The sequence below is a fragment of the Hypanus sabinus genome, chromosome 10 (genome assembly GCF_030144855.1).
Source record: "Hypanus sabinus isolate sHypSab1 chromosome 10, sHypSab1.hap1, whole genome shotgun sequence".
NCBI lineage: Eukaryota > Metazoa > Chordata > Chondrichthyes > Myliobatiformes > Dasyatidae > Hypanus > Hypanus sabinus.
In genome coordinates, this window is record NC_082715.1 from 57,190,556 (window position 1) to 57,200,821 (window position 10,266).

General features: G+C 38.9%; 1 non-coding gene across 1 annotated transcript; it reads right to left on the reverse strand.

Annotated features, from left to right (window-relative positions):
- Positions 1–6,552: 6,552 nt before the first annotated feature.
- LOC132401411 (U1 spliceosomal RNA) lies at positions 6,553–6,716 on the reverse strand. Its single transcript, XR_009514570.1, has one exon. It is a non-coding gene; the product is annotated as a U1 spliceosomal RNA (small nuclear RNA).
- Positions 6,717–10,266: the final 3,550 nt, after the last annotated feature.

The following is a 10,266-nucleotide window of genomic DNA, read 5'->3' on the forward strand; positions in this document are numbered from 1 at the left end:
CATGTTCTCTTTATTGACAACACTTAATAATGTGCACTCAGTTCAATCAGTACATCCTTTTAAATGCTCCACTCAGCATTTAAAAATGATCTGCATTGATTCAATTTGATATATCAAGCAATTGAGATCAAAAACTATAGTGCCTGGTCCAATAATTGCAGAAGGCTGATGTGAGCCTCCCCTCTTAATACATTTTATTTTAACAATTAAATGACAATGCAATTAAAAGTTGAGCTCTTGTGATTTGTAACAGTACAGCCATTGAATTTCCTTTTCACTACTGATTAATCGATCATTCTATTTGTGTACACATGATCTGCAAATTTCAGTTGCACCAAACTGAACAGACATGCATATTTGAGTAGAATACGGCATAATGTTAAGGCCAAGTTCTGCACTTCAACATTAACTGGACAACACCCATACCAAAACACAAATTAAAATCATTACCATTATTCACTGAAATTATACTGTCCATTACACCCTCCTGTCATGGTGAGATTAAAGTAGGTAAAGTTGGATTGGCTGTCTGTTGTCCGCTGTCTTTACCCTAATTAAGATAACGGTCCAAAAATCCTACTGGCTCTTAATTGGGCAGGGCAGGGCTGGGGAGGGAAAGGTCAGTGGCAATCTACAAATTCTGGTTTGTTTTTTTTTGCAATTTTACATTCAGATTTCCAATTTATCTATTGTTTACAATAATCTAATGTTCAAAATTTTTAACATATTTATTACAGCAAGCATAAAATATTACAGTAATAAATCTCTAACAAGGATTATTTAATATAAAATCTCTAGCAGGAAGTGGCAGCAAACCATTGATTTTAATGAGATCAAAGAAAACAGGTTTCCGAGTGACAGAATGAAGAGCTTCTTCAAGGTATTTATGAGTGATTATTTTTAGAGTGCATGCTATTTATTCTGAAGTAATTGCCTGGATCAAGTGAAAGTCTGTTGGAAATGGGACTGTCACCAAGATTATTGGTTTGCTGAAGGATAATGGAACAGCAACAGAACACATGGCATTAAACAGATTTTTTCAGCTTTCACATTTTAGTGTGATGGATTAATTTATTCTACAACGATTTAAGGATACTTTGAGAAGAGACTGTTTTATAAAACCTTGTATTTTCTTGTTACTTTTCAAACTAAATGATGAACTTTGGTCAAAGGATAGTGGATTTTTTAAAAATATACTTTATTCATAACATGTACAGTAAATGTATTGGGATATGTCATCAGCTACATTCATTGTACCAGCAGTTCACTGCATTCTCTTACAATCCATCAACAGCCAGCTGACAACATTTGTTTTTAAAGAGACATCTGCTTACTCTGGAAGGTCAACGAGTTTTGGTCAGACCAAACTGTGTCTTCAACTGAGATGATAGTCTTTCAGTTAATGTTTATCTCAGTATGAATCCCTGGGAACAACTGGTAGATCTCAGAATCCTCTGTTACGGGCAAACCTTGACAAGGTCTACTGTATTCCTTTCCAGAGCTTCTTGACAAGTTCACATTCATAAGGAGGTGAATAATTGCCTTGCCCCATGCTACTGTGGTTATTTATATGTACTGCCCTGAATGTATAATGTGAACATGTTCATCAGATCCGAGCCAGGTGGACTAAATCCCATGGCTGATGCCATTGTCAGAACCTTCATTAATGCAAGCAGTCAGAAGAATGAGCTGTGCTGATGGCAAGTTCTCCTTGTTATTATATTAACAGCACAGGATAGTTAAAGTAGTTTAGTGTCTGAGAAGCAGGGCATTAGAAAGAATATTTAATTCATAGTTCAGCTAATCTGACTAACAGAAGGAGAAACAAAATATTGGATGGTAGATTGGCCTTCCTAGCCATTCAAAAATCATCTGCCTTATTTCAAGAGAAGTTTCATTTAAGTAGAGTTGATTTGTCCAGAATATTTTCAGTCAGAATGTGCATGAAACCCTGGATGTGACACCCAATGATCCATTACATCAGGCATCTATTAGTAACCTATGATATTTCACTCTATTTTTGAAGGAAATGTTGGCTGAATATCTGAGAGATCATAATGAAAATGAGCAAGATGATGTTATAAAGCCTACACTATGTTCTGATTTCTAATTTAAAGTGCCTCGCCAATATATAATGAAAATAATTAACAAAAATTGTTATTCACTATAATTACACTCTATGCTAATCTTGCCATGAGAATGAGGTGCAAAATGGCTGACATTCAGTTGCTTGCTATAAACATCTTTATTACAATGTAGAGAGCCAAGAAATTCTAGCCCATTCTAATGGGGCTGTGTGGGAGGGTGGAAGAGGTTTGGAGAGGGATATTGAATAGGTTTGGGATCCTGGATGGAGGAAAGTACAAATGTACAATATTAAGAACAAAGAGTTGCTAGGGAGCCTGGGGTAAAGATCAGAGCTGGGGTAGGACATGGAATGCGTCAGGAAAGGTGTGATCAAAAGATACTGCAGAGAACAGTGGGGAAGATTGTGGTTGGGAGAAGTGGGGGAGCACAAAGGAGAAAGATCAATACTGGAGAAGAGTGGTGAGAGACTGGGCTGGGGGGTGAAGTGTGGAGGGTGTAGTGTGTTTCCATTAAGGGCTTCAGCCAGTCAAAGGATTATGATCAATGTCATTGGGGGAATGATGAGAGATCTGGATGGAAATCAAGTGTAGGAAGTTGGTGTTCTGTGTTTCTGTTGAGGTATTTCATGGGTGATTAAAGGTGGGAATGGGAGTCACCTTAGAGAGGTTTATCAGTTGCTGTTTTGAAACTTCGGTCTATTTTTTACAGAAAATGAACACATGCCTTTGGAATGACATGTTTGTAAGTGGTATAGAATTGTATTTGGATAGAAGAGTGGATTATGTTTGAAAGTGAACTAAGATTTAGATTTCTTGCAAAATTTAAAGTTCAAAGTAAAGTATGACATGGAAATTGTTGCAATTGTTTCAGTTGGAAAAGCAATTTTCAATGCAAGACATTAAAAACAATGTGTTGTGCATCCAAAATGTCAGGTCATTATTGATTTTCAGTTGAACAGCATATTCTAGCTATTCTGCTTTATTAAGTAAAGTAAAAGTAAAAATTTGCTGAAAGATTTATAATTAAGGGACATTGCTAAATTTAATGTGATGCTTTGTAATGTTCGCAATGAAAGTATATCACACTTAGAGCAGGATAAAAATAAGCCTCACTTAATGTGGTCTTGTCATTCATGAGTGGCACCTGAACCTCTTTTGGGATTGAACTTCAGGATAGGAACACACAATCCACGTTGACATTTCAGTGATGTATTGAAGCAGAGCATCAGATAAAAGCCTCAAGTTCATGTTCTTGTGAACATAAAAGATTCAATAGCACAATTTGAAAAAGAGTTGGAAAGTATCCATACTAACACTGAGGATCTGACCAACATCAGTATACAATCAGGTCACTTTCCTCATTTAAGAATTGAGGGAACTCATTGTACATTAATCATTCTCTGTATTTGTGGTAGATGTGCTATTCCACTGTATTGTTTGGGGAAAATGGCATCATGCTAACTGCCTTAGCCTAAAAATTCAATGAACCGTATGTTGATACATTTGTGTGGCAGGTACAAACTAAAACTGGTGCAAAGGATTAAGCTTTGTCTATTTCAGTCAATGTAGTCTTTGATAACATGATAATTACCACTATATAAGCATTCTGGCAATGAAAACGAACAATTGTGTGTAAAAACTCTAAATCCACCAGGTATTAATTGCTGCTTAAGATAGTAAAAAGTAAAACATAAAATTAAAATATTAATCATTTCCTTTCTGTTCTTTCCCTTTATCTAATCCATTTTTATCTCCTCTCTCTGTATATAATTCGGCATTGAATTCAACCTCCTCAGTCTTTGCACGATTAATTTTGCAATCTTTCAATCAGCTGAAAAGAAATGGAAAATGTTTAAAGTTAGCAGTTCATACAGCTGAGAAATGAAGAGGTAATGTTCTGGGTTGATGATCTTACATCACCTTATTCTGATGAAAGTGAGTCATCTCACGCATCTGCTTAGTGTTCCTCTCCACACAGATGCCACTTCATCTGCTAAATGTTTTCAGCATTCTCTGTTTAATTTTGCTTTTTGTAATATACAGGTGTTTGACTTGCTGATGCAGATCTTAGATGTTATGTTTCTTTCAATGTGATATGAGTAAATTATTCTTTTATCTTCTTGTACAACCAACAGTTTAAAAATACAGCTGAACAAAGACAAGCCTTACTAATGCAAATAATTTATTCACTGTCATGGGTAATTTTGGGCGGTATATCCTCAGGGCAGGGTCCTGAACCCAGTCCTCTTCAGCTGCTTCATCAATTTCACTCTATCAGAAGTGATACCTGTACATTAATCAAAATCATTTAGAACTCCTGAGAATATGAAGCAGCTGATGCAGCATGAGTTGGCAAGTAATATTTGTGCCACAATGGTGATAATCCCTGAGCATTTTCCAACAAGAGAAAACCTAGTCACTTACCTTTAATATTCAATGGTATTACCATCACTATTATCTTGGGGAGGACTGGGAATGGGAGTGTCATGTCCCAATTCATCAACTGGACTGGTCACCTAAATACTTTTGTTAAAAGATCAGGTCTGAGGCTAGGGTGAGTTAATCACTTACTGTTAGCCCAAATCTTGTCCACCATCCACAATACTCCCTATCAGCTGGATGAGAGTGGCATATCTTGTATATGGAGCGTCTTCTAGCATCAGCATTTTCCCAAACAAGGAGAAAGTGTTGTATCCAGATCCAGGGAATGAAAACAAGTAAGTGAGGTATATTTCAGAAAGGAAGTGTGAACATTACACAAACATAGTTGCAAAGAGTGAAAACTGAAATACGAGTGATACTGCCTAATTGTAAGGGAACCATTTTCAGTGTTTAGGGAAGGGACTCCATTTTTTTTAGTGTAACCAGGTGACCGTTGAATATCATTTTTTGTATTGTTAAAGTGCACTTATGTATTCACCTTGGTAATGCTAAAATAGCTGCCTGTGCCCTTAAGAGGTAATTTTTCATGGGTGGATTAGAACAAAGAGTTGCCATGTTCTAGAAAGGATGAAGTTCGAATGCTTTTCCCAGGTTTGGTGAGGAAAGGTGAATAATATTCAATAATATCCATATAAATTCATTTATACTTGTTTGTAAATCTAGAATATCAGTAATTTGACGTGTTTCACATGTGGATACTTTAGATTTTTGCAAATAAGTTAATCAGCACTGGATAGCGTGATTGCAAAGTTCCTTAATCAGCCTACTAGGTTAGTCTTTTTAGTAATTCAACTACAACTGCAATATTTTGTAAAAATTTATTTGCCTTTCTTTATTGTTTCATGACTGAATATGAATGTAACAGAGTAATATGAATGTGTTAATCTCTGTTCAAGTAATATGAGCGAGGAGAACTCATTTCAAGGTCTAGCCTATACGTGTTTGGAAGTTAAGCATGTGTGTACCAAATGCAAGTATATCTCTTAGTTGAGATGTGTTTATTCATATTTTCAATGGTGTGTATAAGGTACAGTACAAGGTTGGCTGGATTCTAACACTGTTCGTATTTTTTTTAGAATTACCACTACCATATTGGTTTTTCAATGGGTGATTGATAAACTCATGGCCTAGGGTAGAAAGAGTCAATTTTAGAAAACCTAGCACATTTATTTTTCAACGTAGTCCCCTCCTACATTTACAAACTTAGTCCTGCGGTTGTGGACCTCCAGAAAGTGTCCACAGCAGGGGTGATTGATAAGTTTATGGCCTAGGGTAGAAGAAAGTGAGTTATACAGCTCTCATTACATGCACATGGGGTTCAACTCTGAGTAATTATGCAGAAAATTTGAAGTTAAAACTCATCGGGATGATTGATAAGTTTGTGGCCTAGAGTAGAAGGAGATGAGTTATTAACTTCAAACTTTCCACATAATCACTCAAAGAGATTGTTACATTGCCTTTGCATGTAACGAGAGCTGTACAACTCATCTCCTTCTACCTTAGGCCATGAACTTATCAATCACCCATCTGTGGAAACTTTCTGGAGGTCCAATATCCATATGCTCCATGACTGCTAGACTGTGTGTAAATGTAGGAGGGGACAATGTTGAAAAATAAATGTGCTAGGTTGTCTAAGATTGACTCCTTCTACCTTAGGCCACGAACATATCAATCGCCCCACGTATACATTTTGTTTTAATTATTTTCATACTGCATATGTAGCAAGGGTGTGGTCTGAAGCTGAGATTGTAATAATGGGAACTATTGTTTAAAATGTATTTTGTAGCTTTTATTTTGATACCCTCTTTCTGCAATAAAACATCTAAAACAGATAAAGGAATTTAAGACCCGAAAACGTGTTTGTTGTCCTGTGTGTATATTTTTCACCAGGCTACAATAGGATCAAAAATTGTTCAAACAATCAGTAAAGAAGTAATAACAAGTCTGAGTTCCGCAGGAAATTAGGGTGGCCAACCAGTGCTAGAGCACCTGCATGAATTTTTAAAAATTTTTTTTTCTTTTTAAGGGGAGAGTGCAAACGCAGTCCCCCACTACCACAAATTATGCAGTCGAGTATCCCGCATTTGGGGACATCGCAGGCGTCAGCACACCCGAAGTGCAATGGGATAGCCTCATCCTGGAACCTCGGCCGTCTTGATCACCGACAATTCCTTGCCAGGTAAGTATAGCACCTGCATGATGAAAGAAAAACTGGCTAGCAAACAAAAACAAAAGAAAATGTATAACAAATTTTGTAGTATAACATGTATGGTAGGGAAATATGTAAAATTAGTGCTCACTTTGAGGAGATGTTTTGTTGGGAAGAAGTAGTTGGAGCTAGCATGGATTAATTGGTCTATTTCTTTATTATTGTCGCACATATTATGTAGTGTGAAAAACTTTGAGTTGCTTGCCATCATCACATCAGTACATCGAGGTAGTACAAGGGAAAAAATAACCCAATGCAGAACAAAGTGTTACATTTACAGAGATATTGCAGCTCAGGCAGACAATAAGGTGTAAGATCATAATGAGGCAGACTGTGAGGTCAAGAATCCATTCTTATCATACTAGGCATCATTAAATAGTGTTATAACTCATTCTGATTTGAGTGTATTTCTATGTTACATTGACTGTTCTATTTATTATAAATTACTATGATTGCACTTTTAGACAGAGACGTAATGTAAAGATTTTTATTCCTCATGTATGTGAAGGATGTAAGAAATAAAGTCACTTCAATTCATTTCAATATAAAAGCAGAATAGAAGCTGCCCTTGAGCCAGGTGGTATCTGAATAATACAACTTAGAAACATAGAAACGTAGAAAACCTACAGCGCAATACAGGCCCTTCAGCCCACAAAGTTGTGCCGAACATGTCCCTACCTTAGAAATTACTAGGCTTACCTATACCCCTCTATTTTACTAAGCTCCATGTACCTATCTAAAAGCCTCTTAAAAGTCCCTATCGTATCCACCTCCACCACTGTTACCGTCAGCCTATTCCACGCACTCACCACTCTCTGCATAAAAAACTTCCCCCTGACATCTCCTCTGTACCTACTCTCCAGCACCTTAAACCTGTGTCCTCTTGTGGCAACCATTTCAGCCATGGGAAAAAGCCTCTGACTATCCACACGATCAATGCCTCTCATCATCTTATACACCTCTATCAGGTCACCTCTCATCCTCTGTTGCTCCAAGGAGAAAAGGCCATGTTCACTCAATCTATTCTTATAAGGCATGCTCCCCAATCCAGGCAACATCCGTGTAAATCTCCTCTGCACTCTTTCTATGGCTTCCTCATCCTTCCTGTAGTGAGGTGACCAGAACTGAGCACAGTACTCCAAGTGGGGTCTGACCAGGGTCCTGTATAGCTGCAGCATTACCTCTCGGCTCCTAAATTCAATTCCACAATTGATGAAGGCCAATCCACCATATGCCTTCTTAAGTTGGTCTGCATGAACCTGCAATGGGAGAATTATGCAAATTAAATACTATAGAGTTCTTCGATAACATACAGGGACTTGTGAAAGTAATTAATCAAATGTCGACTTTCAAAAGGGATTTATATTCTGTCCTATATTTCTTCTATCTCCCATTATTGAGATGCATTATGTAAAACCACCTCTATTTGACATCTCTCCAAGGATTGTCACCTTGTCATCTTGGCTTGTGAGTTTCTGAGATCCCGAGAGCGATGCTGTCTGGAGTTTAGCCATCTGCTGCTTAGCTCCTGGTGGGGCCACTCATGGTAGTACGGTCAAGGGGAGGTTCCAGACAAACAGTGTTACAACCAAGGCCTCAGCAGTGGAGCTGACTGAAGATGATGACACATCTCTCTAGCAGTGAAGGTGGAGGAAGGCTACAGCAGGGAAGGGTCCCCAGTCATCTTACATCCTTGTCACTGGGCCTTGACCCTGATCTGTCAAGAACAGTGTGGTAGCTTCTGTCCATTAGCCTCCCTATTTTAAACAAAGTCACACACAGGCATTCTCCACAAAAGCAATCCACCTACCTGGATCCTAAATTGGTCCCTACAGCCACTTGAGAACCCACTAATAGACAGCCCCTTGGGAGAACATCATACTCGGCTCGACAGATTGCACTAACTAAAAGAGGTACGGGAGCAGTGTCCTTATTCTTTTAAACATAAACATCTGTATTGTAGAGGAAAGCCTTGTCATTCAATGTGCCCTGGAGCCTGGATTTGGATGAGGTGAATCAAATCAAGTCAAGTCAAGTCGAGTCACTTTCATTGTCATTTTGACCGTAACTGCTGGTACAGTACATAGTAAAAATGAGACAACATGTTTCAGGACCATGGTGTTACATGACACAGTACAAAAACTGGACTGAACTACGTAAAAAACAACACAGAGAGAAAAAACATACAACAACTACACTAGACTACAGATCTACCCAGGACTGCATAAAGTGCACAAAACAGTGCAATAATAATAAACAGGACAATAGGGCAGTAAGGTGTCAGTCCAGACTCTGGGTATTGAGGAGTCTGATAGCTTGGGGGAAGAAACTGTTAGATAGTCTGGTTGTGAGAACCCAAATGCTTCAGTGCTTTTTCCCAGACGGCAGGAGGGAGAAGAGATTATATAAGGGATGCATGGGGTCCTTCATAATGCTGTTTGCTTTGCGGATGCAGCGTGTATTGTAAATGTCTGTGATGGTAGGAAGAGAGACCCCAATGATCTTCTCAGCTGACCTCACTATCCGCTGCAGGGTCTTGCGATCCAAGATGGTGCAATTTCTGAACCAGGCAGTGATGCAGCTGCTCAGGATGCTCTCAATACAACTCCTGTAGAATGTGATGAGGATGGGGGGAGGTGGGAGATGGACTTTTCTCAGCCTTTGCAGTAAGTAGAGATGCTGCTGGGCTTTCTTTGCTGTGGTGTTGGTGTTGAGGGACCACGTGAGATTCTCCGCCAGGTGAACACCAAGAAATTTGGTACTCTTAACAATCAGAGTGATCAGCCCCTTAAGATCAAATAACTGCATATCTGAAATAGAACAGAATATGCAGTAACTGGGGAAAGAGTCAAATTTAAAGTTTCAGATCAAAAACCCTTCATCATCCAATGTCAAGCTTCATCTTTGAAAGCCCAAGGTCTTGACATGCAATGAATACTGAGAGAGGTAAGTAGATTCAGATTTTAGTTCAAGTTCAAGTTCAAGATTAATTGTCATTCATCCAGACATAAATACCCATGAATACAGCCAAATGAAACATCGTTACTCCTGGGCCAAGGTGTAAAACACAGTACCAACAGTCATACATAGTAGGGGAATTAAGGATTATGGGGAAAAGGCAGGTAGATGGAGCTGAGTTTAGGGACAGATCAGCCATGATCTTATTGAATGGCAAGGCAGGCTCGATGGGCCGGATAGCCTACTGCTCCTGTTTCTTATGTTCTTATGTACACACAACAAAGCACATATAGCACATATATGATAGCAGTAAAATGCAGTGGCACAAAAAAAATAGTCCAAGTCCCTGAGTCCACGAATGGTGCAGCAGCTTGCTGTTGAGCACGATACAGCTTGTCTTCTGCCAGGTGAACACTGGGGAGCAGCACTGACAGCACCTGCAGCACAAGTCCAACACCTCCGCCTGGGCAGCTGCAAACAGGCGACACCACCGCTTGAGGCTTAATCCTCACCACGACTGAGGCCGCGACACTCCCCCTGCCTTCACCACCCGCTGCCCACAACTGAACC